This window comes from Antechinus flavipes, chromosome 2, assembly GCF_016432865.1.
Source record: "Antechinus flavipes isolate AdamAnt ecotype Samford, QLD, Australia chromosome 2, AdamAnt_v2, whole genome shotgun sequence".
Lineage (NCBI taxonomy): Eukaryota > Metazoa > Chordata > Mammalia > Dasyuromorphia > Dasyuridae > Antechinus > Antechinus flavipes.
Window position 1 is genome coordinate 490,115,672 of NC_067399.1, and position 20,934 is coordinate 490,136,605.

At 35.4% G+C, this 20,934-nt stretch overlaps 1 protein-coding gene across 2 annotated transcripts in view; it reads left to right on the forward strand.

The window, feature by feature from the left end:
* FTO (FTO alpha-ketoglutarate dependent dioxygenase) overlaps positions 1-20,934 on the forward strand; it is a 435,871-nt gene that overhangs the window by 216,478 nt on the left and 198,459 nt on the right. The gene's annotated exons all lie outside the window — the stretch shown is intronic.

Below are 20,934 nucleotides of genomic sequence, written 5' to 3' on the forward strand. Positions count from 1 at the left end.
ATGTGTTGGCGACAATTAGATAATTAAGAAAGATGGACAGAATCCATCTGAGAGTTAGATGATTGCTACTTTTTATCATCTTTATAATTTTATTTGGAAGGATCAAGGAAAGAAACAAGCATTTATTAAACACCTACTATAAGCTAGACACTGTGCTAAGTTCTTTACAAATGTTATCTCATTTGATATATCAACCCTGGGAGATAGGTGCTTATATTATCCCCATTTTAGAGTTGAGAAAATTGAGACAGAGGTTGTGACTACTTACCCATGGTCAAATAGTAATTATGAATTAGATTTGGACTTAGCTCTAACTGAACCGTGTACTCTCTCTACCACAATACCCTGCTTCTAGACACTTTCATTCTTTTATTCTATTAGATGTGATAATTCAAGATTAATTTTTATTACTTATAATCCATAAAATATTAATCTTATTTTGCTTGTTATGTTATTTGATTTAGAGTCAAGTGTATGTTCTTTATGTTGGATTTTCTTTCTTTTGGTTGCTCACAGGTTTCTAAGATATTTTGGTTTATTCAGAGATCTTTCCCTGTCTTTATTTAGTTTGGAGCAGTGGAATGTGGCCATATATTACCATCTCTTTCCTTATATTGGATCAAAGAAGATTGCAGCTTCCTAAGAAAGCCATGAAACTTTTGTAGGTTACCAGGTTGAGATAGCCAGTGATTTTTGTACTTTTAAAGTGACAGTTCAGGAGGAGCATTGACCAGAATTCTTTTTTTTTTTTTTTTTAATGATGTTAAGTGACTTGCCCAGGGTCACATAGCTAGGAGGTGTTAAGTGTCTGAGGTCACATCTGAACTCAGATCCTTCTGACTTCAGGGCTGGTACTCTAACCACTATGCTACCTAGCTGCCCCACCAGAATTCTTAGACAACTTTGTTGCTTGTTAATGGACATTTGTCTGACTAGTTATGAGATGACTACTTGATTCTAGTTTTGAGTACTATTGCCATTATTATAACATCTTGCAAAACCATCTTTTCAAATCATCTTACATAGTTATTTATACTTTTAAAGTACTTGAATGTGCATAATTTCATTGGATCCTGTTAACAACCCTGTGAAAAAAAATAGACAGTTGATATTCCTTCTTATTTCATAGCAGTTTTTGGCACAGCCTTGTTTCTTTCATTTATTGTTTCATTCATATTTTGCTTTCTTTTTTTCTAGTCTGTTGTCCTTTTCTTACTACTTGGGGATGTCAGGAGCACCAATACTTTGCTCTTCAGTCTGAAGCCCAAAGTAAACATCAATCATAGGGGCATAGCAATTTAGAACTGATAGAAACCTTAAAGATCATCTAGGCCAGAGAAATCAAACTTGTCCCATGGTCAAATAGATTAAACAGTAGTTCCTCTTTGATTTTAATGAATAATTATTATTTTTAAAAAATGTAAACATAATTTTCCAAGTCAATATACAGGTTATGGTTTAGTGTATTGTTTCTATTTGAATTTGATGCCACTAATCTGGGTCATTTTACTTTCTCATGATACATTTAAGGAAACTTAGGTCTAATCATTTACTCAAGATTAAGTGACTTAATTCAGCCAGCCACATCTCTGGTTAGTGGCCCAATTGGAAATAGGACCCTGGTTTTCTGATTCCCAATCCAATGTGCTTCAATTAATTGCTTCTTGCTCAATTTTTTCTTTAATTAAGTATTGAATGTTAAGTATTGAGTGCTAAAGATTTGAACATGATAAAATAATTGAATGGCTATGTAGCTCACAACTGTCTATTGTTTGTCAGGAATTCTCCACCTAATCCTGGTCAGGGCTTAATGCACATCAAATTAGATAATTGTGTGATAGATCATATTTTCAAGATGGGCATTGAAGAACACTCATATTTTTTGATTCTGGGGAGGGGAATTGAGTAAAATAACTCTGGACCAAGTCCAGGCCTATGTGTTATGTTTCCCTGGGTGGGAGGTAGAGGAAAGAGTACCTTGCCTCTGGGAACATGGCAGATTGCCTGATTTTCTGTTTAAAGTTATGTTCCTGTTGGAAACTGTTCAGTGCTGAGTTTCAGTTGCTTCATACAAATATGATGAGTCCCTTTAGTTTTGTATGCTCTTCCTTCATCTCTCCCCCACTGCTTGTCAATATAAATTAGGGTCATTTGTATGAGTAAAAGTTGCAAGTCTTCTCTTTGTTTCTTTCTTGCCTTTCTAAAGGCCTGCTAAGTCAAGTGCCCATATGTTCTGAAGGAATAAGTTAATGGATTGTGGTTTCAGTCAAGGTTGAAAAAAGAAATTTCAAATGGAGGAGGAAGACACAAGCAAGAGCATGGGCAAAAGCTTGCTTTCTCTTCTAGCCAAAAACCTTTGGATGATGAGTAACATTTTAAGTGACTCTCATCACAGAAATGCCTCCTTGCCTTAAAGGCCAGGTCTTGGGTATGACTTGATTTTGGGGACAATAGAGTCATTTGAATTTGAAAGTCACAAACATTTAAAAATCCCTCTTCCAACATACTTTACTCAAATAACCCAATCATAAACAATTAATAGGAGTATTCCTTCTAAGAGAGGAGGACCGAGCATTTTGTTGGAAAACTCCCTCCCTAATTGCATCAGTGGCAGGATTAGGTAGAGAATTTAGATCTATGATTTGATTTCTTCTGTGTCTAGTATCATCTGTGCACTCAATAGGAAGCTTTAACTTTGCTCAGCAGGTTTTTCAGAATGGAACCTAAACTGTGTATTTCATTATATGATCTGGAACAAAAATCTGTGAAGGGTCCATGGCAACTATCTTCATCTATTTGAAAGATTGCCCAGTGAAAGAAGGATTACATATTTGGTAAAGCTCCCAAAGGCCATTGGACTCAGATTTTAGCTCAAGATAGAGAAGAACTTTCTTAAAAAGTTATCACAAAATGAAATGAGTTCCTTTATGAGATGATGAGTTCCTCATCATTTGTTGAAGAAGAGGTTGAATGACCATCTTTATTACTTTGGTCAGGGAAATTGTCACTTTAGGGGAGAGAGAGAAAACAAGATGACCCCAGAGTTCTCTTCCAACATTCTATGAGTTTATTATGTCCACTCTCTGTGGACCACTACTCTGTGCTTTTGAGAGAAGGCAAAAACCCGTTGGCTAGGGGAAAAAAAAGATGTTAATGTCTCTTATGCTCATATGTTAATATCAACTTTTAAAATCCCTATCCAAACAGCCTTGATTCTCAGTCCTTGCTATTCAAAGCAGTCTGAATCCACACTTTCTCAATATATTTTTCTCAGTTTGGCTGGTTTGGGAGTCATATAACTTATCACCAAAATTTATTGAATATTGATTGGCCACAGGTCCATAGCCCTATACTAGGTACTCAGGGTACACATTAAGCAGCTAGAGAACAAATAAAGTGGCATCATATGCTTAGACTACTTTTCCTCCCTCCTGTCATGGAGGTGTACAGAATGAGTCCAGCATGGAAAAAAGGGGAAGCTTCTGTCGTCCTCCAAGTCCTCCTGGCACCAGTACAGCAACCTTCATGCTGACGGCACTGGAATTTCCTGGTGAGAAGCGATTTGTTTTCTTGATTAGAATGTAAACACTTGCAGAAGTTGTGGGTCTGCACTCACGTGAGTTTTATTATAGACTTTTCCATTTGTAAACATCATGCCTTGAGTCCGAGGAAGAAATGTGATAACCCTAAGGTTCCCAAGAGAGGTGCACATTTGGTTTCTTTCTGGGATAACATTAATATGTCTTAGCATCCTTCTCTGAGAACATCCCACTCATTCTGTGTGTGTGTGTGTGGGGGAGAGGGGGTTGTTGTTCTCTATACCTTTTAATATATATCTTGGTACATTTTTTTGTTTATACAGTCGACACTTTCCCAAAAACTTCCAAACGGTGCTTTCCTTATAATGAACATTCTCTAAAATAGATGATTAACTAAAAAAAAGGAATTGTCTTTTTTTGATTGAATAAAAAAACATGGCAATGACATTAATCATGTGTTTTGTTACATCTTCTCAGTATTGGCTGTATTGCTTTAATGTCATGTGTATTGTTCTTTTGGTTCTTTCTTTACATTATTTCATATTAGTTTTTCATTACTTCTCTGGATTTTTCATATTCATTTCTCCATAAAACATGGCAATAATCTGTCATATTCATATGCCAGAATTTGTTTAGCCATTTTCTAATTTGGGTCATGTATCTTGTTTCTGTTTTTTTTTTTTTTTTTTTTTGTTATCACAAATCAAACTGTGATTTTTTTTGTGATTTTGTATGTAGGGATTTTTCTAATTGATGGCAGTGTTATTTGTTTAGAATCTCAACAGTGGCATCTTTGGATTAGACATTCGAATGATTAAATAACATTTCTTGCTTGATATCAAATTGTTCTTCAGAATGGCTAAAAAAAATCTGTATATTTTCTAATAATTCTAATTGCATTGATTTTATTTGTGTAAAACCTTTACAATATTATGTAGTTGAGACTACCTGTTTCATTTTTGACGATCTTTTCTCTCCTTTGTGTGATCACAGATTCTTTTCTCATTCATAACTGAATTGATATAAGATTCCAATGCCCTCTGACTTTTTAATGGTGTGACTTTTTACATTTAAATTCTTTATTTATGTGGAGTTTATTACGATGTATAATATGCTCAGCTAAACTTTTGTTGTTTTGGTTTTGCTAGTTTATTTTTTAGTTTTCTCAGTAGATCTTATCATAATATCCCTTCCCAAAAAACTTGTTTCTTAAATCCATTTCTTCTTACTAAGTAGATAGAAGATACTGAAGGATGGTGTTTATTTCTCTATTAAATCAGTCCTTTTCTGGAAGTTACTGTTATACTTGGCCAATTACACTTTAAATTCAGCTGATAGCTAGCAGAAGTTGGAGAATACTTAATATATAAGATAGCTTATCAATATATAAAGTATCTTATTATAGTAATTTAAGCCTTAGTTAATAACAATACTTTCATGAATATGACTACCTTCTCCATCAATGCAGATTATAGACAAATCCATATCTTCTTATCCTGTGTGATTATGGTCCATGTTTCTTGAAGTCTTTTCCTTGTGTCTTCCTATTTTCTGGATACCAGTGCAAGAGTCAGATTGTTTGTTTTCCCAAGGTTTCATAACATGACCAACTTTTTTATAGAACCTCGGAGTTGGAAAGGAATTTTCACACTGTATATTTTATTGTACAATTGAAAACGGATACCCTCTTTGCCAGTGAAATAAAGCCCAAATATAAATGGATTCCTATAGTCATATTTTGATTTACAAAACCACAAACTAACATTATCTATGTCATATATTTTTTGTTAATCTCTTTCTAGTTATATTTTAATCTGTACTCAGGAATTTTGTGGGCCAGGGCATGAAGTGGGCCAATTCTGCAAAATGGACATTTTGTTTTGGCTCGATGACATTTGGAAAAGGATACTTCCTAGATAGTATTCTACTTTTGTATGACTCCAATTATTAGAAAGATTTTTCTTAGGCCAAGCTTACATTTGTCTTTCTATCATTTTTACCTGTTGTTGCTTTTTCTGGGGTCAGGGCAGAATTACTCTATGCTTTCCCTTGTGATAATAGTTGAATAGAGCAATCTTGTCTCTCAGAAGTCTCCTCTTCTCCAAATTCAATATAGCTGATTCTTCAATTGATTATTATTTCCTGGTCTTATATGTTCTTGAAGAGGGTCTTTTAAAAATATTTACTAATATCTTTCATTTTCAAAACACTTTTATTTCCTTTTTTTCAATATATTTTTGTTTCATTAAATATTTCCCCATCACATGCAAAAATGTTTTACACATTAGTTTTAAAAAAAAACTTTTAGTTTTAAATTCTTTCCCTTTGACTCTTCTCCTCTCCCTAAGAAGGTGAACAATTTGATATTGATTAAATGTGTTTATGTAAAATATATTTTCATTTTTGCATGATACAAAAGAAAACACAAGGGAAAAATAAAGTTTAAAAATGTTTTTCAGTCTTCATTCAGAATTGATCAGTTCCCTCTCTGAAGGTAGATAGCATTTTTCATCATGCATCCTTTGGAATTGTCTTGAATCATTGTCTTAATCAGAGTAATAAAGTCTTTTACAGTTGATTATACTTATAATATTGCTATTACACTCTACCGTGTTCTCATTCTGTCCACATTCTGTTCATATATGCATGAATTCGTATAAGTCTTCCAAGGTTTGTTTTTTTTTTTTTCTGAAACCATCTTACTCATTATTTCTTGTAGTACAATAATATTCTACCATAATCATATATCACAACTTTTTCATGATCATCTCTTGATGCTTATATTGATGAATTTCTTCAATTTCTTCAATTTCCAATTATTTGCCACCAAAAAGAGCTGCTGTAAATATTTTTTGTATGTATTTTTTTTTCCTTTTCTTCTTTTGGGATATAGATCTAGTAAACATAATTTTGTAGCTCTCTGGATAGAATTTCAAATTGTTCTTCAGAATGGGTGGATCAGTTCACAACTCCACCAATAAAATAATGTTATTTTGCACTACCCTATTTTCCACCTCTCCTCCAGAATTTGTGATTTTCCTTTTCTGTAATATTCTTCTCTAAAGTATAATGTTCTCTGGAAGCAGGTTTCTTGGGGGGCTTCTGGGAGCAGCCTGCTTCCAGAGAACATTATACTTTAGAGAAGAACATTACATTTTGGCGCCTGAATATGGGACAGACACAATCCTGATCCAGTGGAAAAAGTCTCCTCGACCCAGAAATTAGGATGAGTACAACAAGGAAACTTTGTTAAAAAGCTAAAGTCGAATTTCAGCTAAAATGGGACAGATGTTTAGAAAACAGCCTGCTTTTCCAGTTCAAAGAAAATGTGTAGAGAGCATTGTCAGGGTTATGAAAAGCCAAGGTTTGATTATAATTTGGAAACGGATCACTGAACTTTTAGAAATTGTACAGTACACATCTCCTTGATTCTCTTTGGGAAAAGAACTGGATCTAGAGAAGTGAAAATTAGTAGGAGAGCAACTTTGTCAATTCTACAATAAAAATGGACTTGACTCAATTTCCAAAGACATACTTAATACATATAATTTAATACAACTGGCTTTAGGAAATTATATAAGTTATAAAATAAGGAAAAAGGAGAAAGAGCAGAAGGGGGAGGTAACAAATAAACTAAGTGAAAAGGATGAAGAATTAGATAAGAATGGAGTTAAGTACAATTTTAAGTATGGCACTTCACAGCAGGTGTATTCCCATCCTCTGACCTACTTCCCTCAACCCTTCATGGATGGAGGGAAAAGAAAGAGGGAGAGAAGCAGTAACACATTCAGAACCACCTATTTAGTAGCCACAGGATTACAAAAGGCATTTGTTAAGGCAAAAAATGAAGGACAGGATATATCTGATTTAAAAATAAATGCATACCCTGTGATTGAAAAGCTTGACTTTTCAGGTTAAAAAAGGAGAAGATACACTCCTTTTGATCTGGAAAAAATTAAGGATTTGGAAAAAGGTTGCACTCTTTATGGGGCTACATCATCTTATGTTAAAATGTTGCTAGATAGTTTGACTTATGAAATCCTAACCCCTAGTGATTGGAAATCCATAGCAAGGAATGTTTAGAACCTGGACAAAACTTGTTGTGGCTTTTGGAGTATCATGAATTATTTCCAAACGCAATAGGCAAACAGGGGTTAATACATAAGTCATCTTTGACCAACTAGCAAGTGAAGGTCAATATGCAGAAAATTCAGAACAGATTAATTACCCTACAACAGCTTATGAACAGATCGCCACTGATGCAACAAAAGCTTGGAGTTCCCTCCCTGGACAAAAAGATTGAGGGGAAGCCTTCACAAAACTAGAGCAAGGTCCTAATGAACACTTTGCAGATTTTGTGGGATGTTTGCAAACAGCTGTCACAAGAACTAATGGAGAAAATGCAGCTACAAAAATTATGATAAGACAACTGGCTAAGGAAAATGCCAATGAGGTTTGCAGAAGAATTATATGGGGATCACACACAGATGCTCCTTTAGAGGAGATCATAAGACATTGTGCCACAGTGGGCACAAGTGCTTATTATACCCAAACTATGATGAACATGGGAAGACAGGGTCCCTCTTGGCAAGGGACTTCTAGAGAAACTCTAGAGAAAGTTGATGCTTTCAGTGTGGAAAAATTAGACATCTGAGAGCCCAGTATAGATATGGAGATAGAGTGAAAGGACAGAGTGAGAGAATAAAACCCAAAATCCCATGTCCAAAATGCAACTGAGGCTTCCACTGGGCCTCAGAATGTAGATTGACCCAGAGAAATGAGAGGCAGGACCCAGCCCCAAAATATCATACAAAAGAGAGGTGGGGCATGATGGCAGCTGAGTTTACACCCAGAGAGTCTTTAGAAGATGAGCACTCTGATGTGATCAACAAACAGAAAAGCAATCAGGTGGCAGAAAGGGATTACAACTGGGGAGAATACAGGCCTTTTAAACCAACAGGGCAGTGTCCAGTGCAAATAGCTTCAATATAATTGCCTGGTAATGAGGAAAAATCCCAAAAGTGGTAAATAGAAGGGACTAGATAGGTTCACTGCCTGGAAGAGATGGTTTGCTTGTATTCCTACAGGTGGAGAAGGAAACAGATGGAGAAGGAAACAGATGGGTGGCAGTGAGCACCTGGAGAGAGACCGAAAAGGAGAAAAACCTCAAAACAAAGGAGAAGACCTAAGAAATATCTGACACTGAAAGAGCATGGCTGAGAATGAGACTGTTGCAGGACTTGAAAACCAGCAGGAATCATTGGATTCCTTGAGATGAGAAATTGTTGATGAGACTATTGCAGGACTATATATAAGGAGGAGCTCTTAAGCCTACAAAAGAGGAAGCCCACTAACCCACAAGCCCACTCTCGGAGGCAGAGTCAGATTCATTCCATATTCCACCTTTCTGCTGGCTGGAGACTCTGAGGGAGCTAGATTGTGTGATGATCAACTATGGTAGACTTAAGTTTCTCTTCAGTATAGTGATCTAAGACAATTCCAAGAGATTTAGGATAGGAAATGTCATCAGCATCCCGAGAAAGAACTATAGAGACAATGCAGATCGAAGCATATTATTTTTACTTTTTTTGTTTTTTCTTTCTTGTGGTTTTTCCTTTTTCTTATGATTATTTTTTCACAACATGACTAATAGGGAAATATGCTTCAAGTGAGTATACATTTGTAATCTACATCAGATCACTTGCTGTTTTAGGGAAGGGAGAAGTAAGGGAGGGAGGAAGAAAGAAATTTGGAACTCAGAATTTTAAAAAAAACTGAATGTTGAAAACTGTCTTTACATGTAATTGGGAAAAAGTACTAGTAAGTGGGGAAAAAACCAAAAACAAATAGGGATGGCCCTCTGCCTTTTTTCGAATCTCTAGTCTTTAGTGTAGTCCCTGATTCACAGCAGATAAGAAGGGGAAAATTTTGGAACACAAGAGTTAATGTTGAAAAATTATCCATGCATATCTTTTGAAAATAAAAAGCTTTAATAAGAAAGTTTTGTGTTGTAAAAACAAAATACAGAAATAAAACATTTTTGAAGAATTGAAGTATTATGCTTAATTTTATCAGGTACTTGATTCTTGATTTTGATTCTAGCTCCTTTGTCTTCCAGTATAGCATGTTCCTTACTGTTACAACTGCCTTAGCAGGATTTAACCTATATAATTCTGATTGTAACTCCTTGATATTTGAATTCTTTCTTTCTGGCTACTTTTCCTTGACCCGATAGTTCTGTAATTTGACTGTAATGTTCCTTGGAGTTTTTATTTTGGGATCTATTTCCTGAAGATTCTTTCAATGCCTATTTTGTCCTCTGGTTCCAGGATCAGAGAATTTTCCTTGATCATTTTTTGAAAGATGCTATCCAGGTAGGTCCTCCTTTTGTTTATAGCTTTCAGATAATCCAACGATTCTAATATTATCTCTCCTAGATCTATTTTTTCCAGGTCATTTGTTTTTGCTATGAGATATTTTGCATTTTCTTCTATTTTTTCATTTTTTTAAATGTCTTATTCTTGATATCTCATAGTCATTAGCTTCCATTTGCTCAATTCTAACTTTTAAGTAATTGTTTTTCTCAATTAGCTTTTGTACTTCCTTTACCATTTGGTGGAGGTTTTTTAAAAAGAGGTTTTTTGTTCAGTGGATTTTTGTATCTCCTTTTCTATTTGGCCAGTTCTTTTTTTAAGCAGTTTGTTTTTTTCCCTAAGTTATTGACACTTTCCCCCCATAATTCTCTTGTATCACTGTCATTTCTCTTTCCATTTTTCTTCTACTTCTTCTATGAATTTTAAGCTTCTTTTTGAGCTCTTCTATGAGTTCTTTCTGATCTTGAGACCACTTCCCAATTTTTTGGGGGGGAGGGGTGATTGTCCATCAGTGTTTTGGTGTTCTCTTCTGAGTAGGTGTCTTGGTCTTCCTAATACCATAATAACTTTCTGTGTCCAGATTTCTTTTGTTGTTGTTGTTTTTTGCTAATTTCCTTGGGCATTTTTCCTTTCTTTTAAATTTGAGCTGTGTTCCCAGAGTGGAGGGGGCATTGTATCAGACTTCTTGTGCCAGGGACTGTAGGCTGTGGCTGTTTACCTGGTGTTGTAGTGATGTTGCCTTGGGGCTCACAGGGGATTATCATGTCTGGTGCTGCATTGGGTGGGTGGGTAGGTGGGTGTGATATGGGAGGTGTCCTGCATGTTTCCCCAGGGCTATACAGAAGCACTTGGAGTTCTGGCCAAAGGACACTGCCTGTTTGCCTGGGGCTAAGCTGAAGCATATGGCAGTTCTCAGACCTGGAATGTACCTGTTCCCCTGGCTGTGCTGAGGCAAGGAGAAGGAGTGTTCATGTTTGACTGCTCCACCTCACTGGGGTTCAAGATCTTTCACTGGTTGGTTGAATTGGGGCTTGCTATTGGCTTGCAAGGATACTTCCTATCTTAGACTGTTCTCCCTTTTACCTAAGGTAAACCTTTCTTGTAGCTCTTCCAAGTTTCTTGGGCTAAAAGATTGTTTCATCCCATCTTTTTGCTAGTTCAACTGTTCCAGGATTTGTTTTAGGGGACTATTTTATGGTTCTTTGGAGGTGAGTATGGGGGGAGTGACTTTTACTCTGGGAACCAATCTTGGTTCCCCAAAATGGTAGAGTTATCTAGTTCTGAGAGGAAAAGATTGAATACCCTCACTATTATAGTTTTGTTCTCATTTCCACCTATAATTTATTTAGCTTTTCCTTTAAAAATCTGGATGCATTTGGCACATATTTGTTTGATATTAATATGATTTCATTTAATATTGATAAAATTTCATTATGATAAAATAGTACCTTTTATCATAATGTAGTTTCACCTTTTATCTCTTTTAATTAAATTTATTTTAGCTTTATTTGTCTGAGTGCATGGTTATTACTGCTTTTTATTGCATCAACAGAATCATAATAATTTTTGTGTATAGCTCTAATTTTGAATGTGTTTCTCATAAGGAGCATATTGAATTCTGATTTTTAATCCATTTTGCTGTTTCTGTTTTATGGGTGAGTTCCTCCTATTCACATTCAAAGTCATAATTACTGGTTATGAATTTCTTCTTGTCCTTTTTTTCCTCACTGTTTATCCTTTTCACTCTTTTTGCTCTGCCCTTCCTTAGATGGCCAATTGACTTCTAATCACTTGTTTCCCTAATCTATACCCCTTCTAAGACTCCTCTTCTTACCTTCCCCCCTTACCCTCTTATTTCTTGATCTGCACACTCTTCTAAAAGTCCCTCCCTTATCCCATCCCCTTGCCTTCATATTTCTTTGTAAATTAAGACTTTTATACTCTTTAAGTGGATATTATTTCCTCTTTAATTCACTTCTTTTGAGAATAAGATCCTAACACTACCAGTCCTCATCTGTTGATGCCTCCAACTGAAGCACTGTAGCATTCACACCTCATTTGTTTGAGATAATTCTTCCATTTCTCTTCTTCCAATCAGCTTTATTTTTTTAGGATCATTCCATCTTCCTCAGCTCAAACCCTCAAACTAGTAAGTAATGATAATCTTAAGAATTACCGATACTATTTTGCTATATAAGAAGTAAATATTTTAACCTTATGAACTCCTTTTTAATTAGTCTTTAATGTTCACTTTTTTATGTTTCTCCACAATCTAGTTTGGGAGTGGGAAACCTTTTTTTTCTTCCAATGGCTATTTGGATATTTATAGCATCATTTGTGGCCCATACAAAGTTTTCAACTTATAGAACTCAAGCAGTGGGAAGTTGTTGTAACTAGCTTTCAACTCCTCATTGCCTACAGTAGCCTAAGCAAATGATTTTGTGGACCTTCTATGCCCCATGGACTGGACATTCCCCTCCCCTGGTCTAGTAAGTCAAATTTTTTTCAGTTCTATTCTTTTCTTCATAAATGTCTTAAAATCCTTTAGTTCATTAATTTTTTTTCCCAGTCAGAATGATACACAGCTTTGCTGGGTAAATTATTTCTGGTTGCAAGCCCAACTTCTTTGCTTTCCAAAATATATTGTTTGTTCCCCAACCTTCAGTCTTTTATTGAGGAAACTGCCAAACTTTGTGTTATCCTAACTGTAGCTCCATAGTTTTTATATTAGTTTTTTCTTAGTTGGTTGTAATATTTTTTCCTTGACTTGGGAGTTTTAAAACTTAGCTATGGTGTTCCTGGGAATTTTCATCCTGGGGTTTCTTTTGGGAAGTGATATGTGGATTTTTCTGTTTCTTTTTTTAACCTCTTCTAAAATTTCAAGGCAATTTTCCTTAATTATCTCTTGAAGTATAGAGTCTAACCTTTTTTTTGTATTACATCTTTGAGATAGTGCAACAATTCTTATATTGTCTCTCCTTGATCTTTTCTCCTAGTTAATTCTTTTTCTAATGAAATGCAATACATTTTCTTCTATTTTTTCATTCTTTTGATTTTTATTATTTCTTGGTGTTTTGTGAAGATATTGCTTCCCCTTGCCCAGTTCTAATTCTTAAGGAGTTATTTTCTTCTGTAAGTTTTTAAATCTCATTTTTCAATTGACTTTCTTTTCATAATTTTCTTGATGTGTTCTGCATTATTCTTTTTTGATTTTTAACTTCCTTTTTAAGCTCTTCCAAAAATTCCTTTTGGACTTGTTACCATTTTGTTTTTTTTTCCCTTTGAGATAGAAATAGCTATTTTAACTTTACTATCTTCTTTTGAGTTTGAGCCCCGATCTTTTTTTTTAATCAACATAGTAATTATCTATGGTCAGGTTCTTTCTCTTTTATTTACTCATTATTATTTTTTAGTGGCTTATTTCTTCTCTATTAACTTTGTGTTAAAGTTAAATGTTAATCCTAATGTGAGAAGGATAATATCTCAGGTTTTAGATTTTTTGTGTGTGTGCTATTGTTTTCTGAGCTCTTTCTGGGGGCTTGACTTAAGGTATTCCTCTCTGCCTCTGAGCCACAATCAAGATCTCCTCCAATGCTCTCATTACAAATGCTCTTGTTCCATGTTGTTTCTCCTACAGTTTCAAGACCTTAGCACCAAAACCATATACTCTGCAATTGTCTACAGCCATCAGAGTCCCTGTCCTTACTCTTTGTGACTACATTCACAGTATGTGCTTACTTCTCTCCACCTTCACTGTCTAGTACTGCATCAGGTCAGCACACTTGGATTCTGCAGTCTTCTCCTGATCAGTTGATCAGTTGAGCCAAACCCCACATTGTTTGAGAAGCAAAATTATGTGACACTGAGTACCACCTGAAGCAACTGCTCTCAGGCTTTGTAATTTCTTAATAATTTCTTAATTTGGCAGTATTCTCCCTGAGACTGAGCCGCCACAGCTGGGAGATCAGGTCTTTCCTAAGGTCCTCCCAAGGTTTTTTAAGTGGACAGCTTTTTTACCCCAATTTTTAATTATTTCTGCCATGCATAATTCACTTTGAGACATTATTTTGTATTGTTTGTGAGGGAATTTATGAAAGTTGTGTAATTTCCTGCTTTATTCCACCATCTTTCCAGAATTCTCTTCTGAAATGAGGCTTTTATCAAAGAAATTTGTAAAAATTCTTTTTTGACTCTGTCATTTTGGCACCAATTCCAGAAGGCCCATCACTTCTAGTTTTCAAATGTTTCACCCTTCTCAAGTGCTTCTTGCCTGTGTGGCTTCCATCTTTACTCAAGTAGCATGTGTCTATTACCAGGCCTTGCATGTTATTCATATTCTCCTTTCTGTGTCTCTTTTGGGTCCTCACATGTCTGCCCTATGTGTACTTCATCTCAGTTAAGCAAAAGCCCCATGTATCCCTCCTCTTGCTCTTACTTCTCTGACCTAAGCCCCTACATGTGCTGGCCCCTTCCTCCTGTCTCTTCCTTCTTCCATCTGTGGGCAAATCTGGATTATATAAAAAGTTTTTATGTAGATGTCTACAGCATGAGTGACTTAACATAAAGCAAGAATTATCTGTACTATTGCACTTTCATAGTCCTCCATCTTTGTAAACAAATTTCGGAGTTGAATTTTCTCATCTCTTCTTCAGATACAACTTATTTCACAGTTTATAGTATTCACTTTCCCTTTTATTTTCCTCTCTTCTCACTAAACACTATTATAATTATTGTGTACATTGTTTTCCTGGTTTTCCTTTCTTTATCTTACAGATGTATTTTTTACTATTATATGTGAAAAAGTTAATATTAGGAAAATGCTACACATACTGTATTTTTCTGTGGCTCTTTAAGAAAAGTTGTAATTTTCTTTAGATCATAGTGTTCCATGAATAATATTCATGTAGCATCAACAAGAAATGACTGGTGTTAAAATATATGGACTTTGACAACAAATTCTGGATTGAGATCACTGATAGTGCATCAGGATTTTGCAAATGTTGTGACACTTCCTTTCTTCCTCCTTTTCAATCCCTGTCCCTGGTCCACAGTTCCTTTGTAAGACATCTGTAATGACAGGCTTACTCAATAGATTGCCCATACAGATGCATGGGATCTGATGGATATTCCCCAAAATAATGGAATTTGAGATCTTTGCATAAAGTCCTTTTGCTCCAGCTTCCTCTACTTTAGATAGATTCTACCATTCTTAACCAAACTCTCCAGATGTGCATGCTTCTATGCTAGAATCTTCCCCCCCCCCCCTTCTCCTTGTAGTCTCATCAGCTCCCTGGAGTTCAACTATCATCTCTATGCTGCAGACTCCTATATCTTTCCATGTAACCATTGTCTTTCTCTTGTGCTGCATTATCAGATGCTTATTTGACATTTCCTATTGAGTATCCCTGAGATGACTTAACCTCAACATGTTCCAGACTCAGCTGGGTTTTTTTCCCAAATCCTTTCCTTTTCCAAGCATGCCTATTTTTCTGTGGAAGACATCACCATCTTTACAGTTTTCTGGTTGTAACCCTGGCATTATCCCCAACTTCTCACTCTCCTTCATTCTACCGACCAATCAACTGCCAAATCTTGCCTTTTCCAGCTTTGAAACATCTCTCACATTCAACCCCTTGTCCCTATTCACACAGCTCCCACCTTAGTTCAGGCCCTCATCACCTCTCACCTAAATTATTGCAACAGCCTTCTAATTAGTCTCCCTGCCTCACATCCCTCACTGCTCTGGCACAACCTACATACAGCTGCCAAAGCAATTTTCCTTAAAATCTGACCATGTGACTCCTCAACTGAGTAAACTCCAGTAGCTTCTTGTTAGCTCCAGCACAGAACATAGACCTTTTAGCTTAGTTTTTAAACTCCTACATCATCTATTCTTGATTCATCTTTGAAAGAGAAACATTATCTCCCACCTTGCCTCCCTTTGTTCCTCCCACACAATTCTCCATCTTTAGTGTCTGCTTTTGTACTGTTTGTCCCTCATGCCTGAAATGTACTCCATCCCTACCTCTATCTCAACAAGTTGCTCTTTTGTTTCTATAGACAACTCAAACACCATCCTTTCCCCAGATGTTTCAGATGTTCGTTCTTGCCTTCTAAAGCTACCATCTATTTAACTACTTTGTCTACATGTGTATTTATTCACTTAATTTTTATGGTATATATGTACTTTTTCCCTCATTAAAATAAGTTTCTGAGAATAGAGATTATTTCATTCTTTGTGTTTGCAACCACAGTGCCTATCTTAGTTTCTGGCATGTTAGGCACTGATTAAGTACTTGTAGATTGATTGATTGGTTACTTGGTTCTGTATTAATAATCTTCAGTCCCATATAGTACTTAATCAAGTTATCAGTCTCTTAGCCAATACTCATCATCTCTTTGCCTTTCTGGCAGAGGTAGAAAAAAAATGATGAGACATACCTGATAGGGACTACTTCCTCACAGTCCACAAATGGACTATTGTGGATGGGATATGGTTTTTATCCATTTGGTTTTTGCTTTGTGGTTATATCTGTCAAAAAATCTTGGATGATCCTAATATGTACAAGGGAAATACATTGTTGAAGGGATGCTTTATAAACGTTGTGATTTGATTTATTGAGTTGAATACTAATTATTTTTTGTATTTAACAAATGTTAAGCAAAGCAGATTTTTTTATTTTCTGGATCTTTGGATCAATTATATAACTGTGAACAAAAAGTTTATTACAGGAAAGTATCTCTTAAAGTTTCTTTGTTCCTTTTTTGTTTTTTATCATGAATATAATTTGAACCCAGATCACTTTTATGTAAATTTTATAGAGTTCAGAGAATTAGACATATTTTAATAACTGACTTACTTTTTGCTGAAGAAGTGTCTTTCTGATTATCATTTCTTTTAGCCATTTGAGCATTTTAAAAGTTATTACAATGAAGAGGCCCAAAGTGTCTAGAAACTATCTCACACAACAACTTTAATCTTCTTCTAAAGTATAGAGACATTGTAGTCAAGGGTAGGATCTATTTAGAATACTGACTGATGTGTAGATCATTGTTGAGGAAGATGACAAATTATAAACTATATTGTTTTACAAAATAGTTTTTAAAAACTGGAGGAGAAAATAGAATGCGCCTTCAGAAAGTTTGACATGAAACTCTGCTAAAACAGATCATTCTGAGTAGTCATAAAATGGAAAGATAACAGATGTGAAATGAAATAGTTATGCCAGTTTTGCTCTAGAAAGCTATTCTTATTATAGATATTACTGGAACCACTACGTTTGGGCTCAACACTTCATCACCCAATGTGCAGTATGAGAGAGTAGAAATAACACTCAAAAATGAAATTGGGAAGCTTGTCCAGGCCCAATCAAACTACATATACAGTATGTCTGTGCTAGAAGCAATATTATTTTTAAGGCACTTAGGGACTGTTTTTGAAATATTTCAGGATGAAATTCAGTTTAATTATGCAAATATTCATTTAGTACTTGTTATTTACAAGGTACTAAGAAACATGGCACTATGTTAGATGCTGGGAATACAAAGACAAAAAGCAAATTTGTCCTAGAGTCCGGGGAGCTTACATTATACTAAATGTAGTGGACATGTACACAATAATTGTAATCCAAGGTAGTTTGAGAAGGAAGAAAATCATACCTGAAGGTATTAGGAAAGGCAGAAAGTGATACATTCATCAGAAGGGTTGGCCACAAAACTTTTTTTGTTTGCTTGATTTTGTTTTACCAGAAAGAGTTTGAAACCAACCAAAATATTATATGTTCCCCAGACTGTTTTCTGGATATCTGTTTTAACATACACCATTCCCTCCACCCCCACCCCAGTATTAGAAAGGGAGGGACAGAGTACTAGGCATGATTCTAGAGATGGGGCTGAGATTCTTTTGTTGTTGTTGTTAAAAGTGGGGAAAACGCTACTTAATTTTGGTGGAGCCACTTTTAAAGGTAGGAAGATTATCAGGAAAAAAAAATTCTTTTCATATAGTGTTGCAGGAAATTCAGTTGCTTTCATTGATAATTCTTGTAGGTAAAACCAGCTTCATTGACATGTAAGTCATGAAATAATTCTTTTAAGAAGGTCTTGCTTGGAGAAGGGAATAAGTTCTAGTTGGAGGAAAGATGGGTTCATTCCATAGGGCTTTTTCTAGTTGTGCTAGAATAAATTTTCCATGTTGTTCATTGCCATTCAAAAGCCTGTGTTTTGCATGATTTGTTCTAAAATTCTGCTATGATCTCAGAGGTAGAGATTTATTACATTCCCCCCCCCCCCACTTTAACATCTTCTAATTTTAGAGTAAGAAATAAATTGGTCTTTTAAAATACAGGGATTAGTGCAGCAATTTGAAATCAGTTTTTGTGATTTCTGTAAAAGCTAGCTTACAAAAAAAGAAATACATATTGCTATTTAGTTTTTTAAAAATGACAGTGATTACTAAATGATTCCCAGAAATCCCAGGAAAAATAATTTAACTTGATGACTGAAAGTTTGGTGTTTTTATGCATTGGATGTCAAGAAAAAAAAATTATCTTTTCTGTGATGAAGCTCAAAAGTCTGATGCTCTCAACATAAGGAATAAAATGAACCTTAATCTCCAATAGAAAAATCTGAGATGTGAAGCACTTCCCCTTTGAAACATTATAAATTTCCTAGACTCTCAAATTTTCTGACTATAACATCAAAGCCCCTCTAGAAATTAAAAATGTGGTTTTACTCTGAGTTTGAGGATCAACAAAATTTTTCCTTCATGGCACTGTGTTTGCAGCTAGCTACCTTTTCTCTTTGGTTTCAACTCTTTTTATTTCCTTCATTTCCAGCTGAGTAGGACGAATCACTTTCTGAGAGTGCTAGAAGGCCTTGATAGCTTGTTCACTTAAAGGCAGTTGTCAGTTCATGCAGCCATCCTCTGGCCCCTTTCCATTGTTGATCCCAGGAAAGGCCACACTTTATCTAACTGCTACTCTTTCCCAAGAACCCCATTACTTGGAAAGTGGTGGGTGGTGGGTCAGGGTTCAGCTACTTTTCTTGACTCCAACAAGATCACACAAGCAGGAAGACAGTAGTTCCCCCACCCCCTGCTCCCAGTGTGGACAAATGCTTAATATTCCACTTTAGAAATGGTTTATCTTAACCATCTCTTATGTTGTATCTGAAGCGTTTGTGTCACTCCGCCCCCGCCCCCCCCCAAAAAAAAAGACAGTTAATGATCTAGCAAAACATATTCAATACAATTTTCTTTTACTTACTGTTTTTAACTAGAGTTGTCATTTTTCAGTAGTTTGCCTTCCTGAGATGGGAAATAGACTACTCTAGATTTATTTTTTGATAAAGTAAAATTTTCTTTTTCTTTTCTTTCTTTTTTTATCAGAGAGGGTGTTTTATTTGTATTTATTGTCATTATCCTTGGAAATTAAGATGGCATAAGACCTTGCATTGATTGGAAGCATTTAGTGAAAAGCATTCTTAATGTAGAAAATTCCCTCCTCTTCTAGGTCATCTTAAGACACGACCTTTGGCTGCTTCTCAGACCACTTAAATTATACAGAAAGGAGCAGAAGAACCATAGCAATGCATATCTCCAGTGTAACATCTCATCACTTTTAAAATGCTTTATGTTTAAAGCAGGTGCTGCAAGATGGAAGGATAGTGCTAGTGAATGGTTTGGCAACTCACTAAAATATCTTAAATTGTCTCCGTTAAGCATGCAGCATCTTTAGAGGTCAGGCAGAGCTGAAACATGAACAGCTGTACAACAAGTATTCTAGATTGTTTTTAATTGTGTTCTCTTTCTCTAGCAGCAGTCATTCTTGTATATATTGTCAAGAACCTTTCCATTGAGCACAAGTACACCATACTTGGAGGTCAAATGCTTAACCTCATTGCATAGTTACAATGAAAATGGATCCTTTTGTTTTCATTAATGTGTACTGCAATAGTAGTACACAGGGGCGATGGAAGAGTGTTCACCAAGCTGAAATAACTTATTATAAAAGTGTCACAAAGACACCATATTTTTGTTTCCATACAACAGTGGTTTAGCATTTGCCTTGTGCATCCATCCACAAGCCAGTATATTCATTTGTCAATGGATAGAATTTTTTTGTACCACTTTGCTCTTTTGACCTGGGTTACTTTTTACTGACCCTACCAAATTGCTTTTAAAAAAATTCCTTTCTGCTGTCAGTGGTTAAAGCAGCTTGGTGTCTGTGAAATCCACCCTCTTCCCCCCCCCCCCCCTTAACACTTTACATCCCTGGTTACAAGACAACACCTGTTACTGTAGTGAACCATAAAAATCACAAGTGTTAAATAGCACTATTAAAAACAAATATGTTTTCTCTTAACATATAGGAATGGCTTCTATTAATGAAATAAGATGGATAGATTTTTATATATAAATACATGCATATATAATATAAACATATATGTCTGTGTATATATAAATGTCTCTATATATTCTGGTTTTAATCAAAAAAGTTATATTTATTGTTTTATTTTGATTTTGCCAGAATTCATAGTGATGATGCAAAAAATTTGTCTCTCTGTGGGTTAGAAGGGTGAGCCAAGATTAAGTAGCTTCGTTCAGCAAACATTAAATATGAGTCTGAAACATGAAGGCCTCTTTGTTATTGAAACAAAAAAAATAGCAGCAGGTGGTAGACTTGAACACAAGAGGGGAGGAGGAGACAGTTGCCCTGGTCTTACCCATTTTTAAAAATCCTTTCAGAATATGTATTGTCTGACCCCCCCCCAAGTTAAAGTCTTTTCTTCTCAGGCTGTCTCATACAGACAATTTCACTATGAAAGGACTATTCCATTACTGGCTCAGTATAACAGTTTATCTGTGTAGGTGGAATTTAGAACCACTAAACAAAGCAAGAAAAACAATTATCTCTCTAAAATAATCTATTGACACTTGATTATCAAAGCAGAATACTGATCTGAATATGACAAGTTATAGATAAAAATTTTGTGCCAATGGCTGTGGCAGTTTGTGGTCTTCA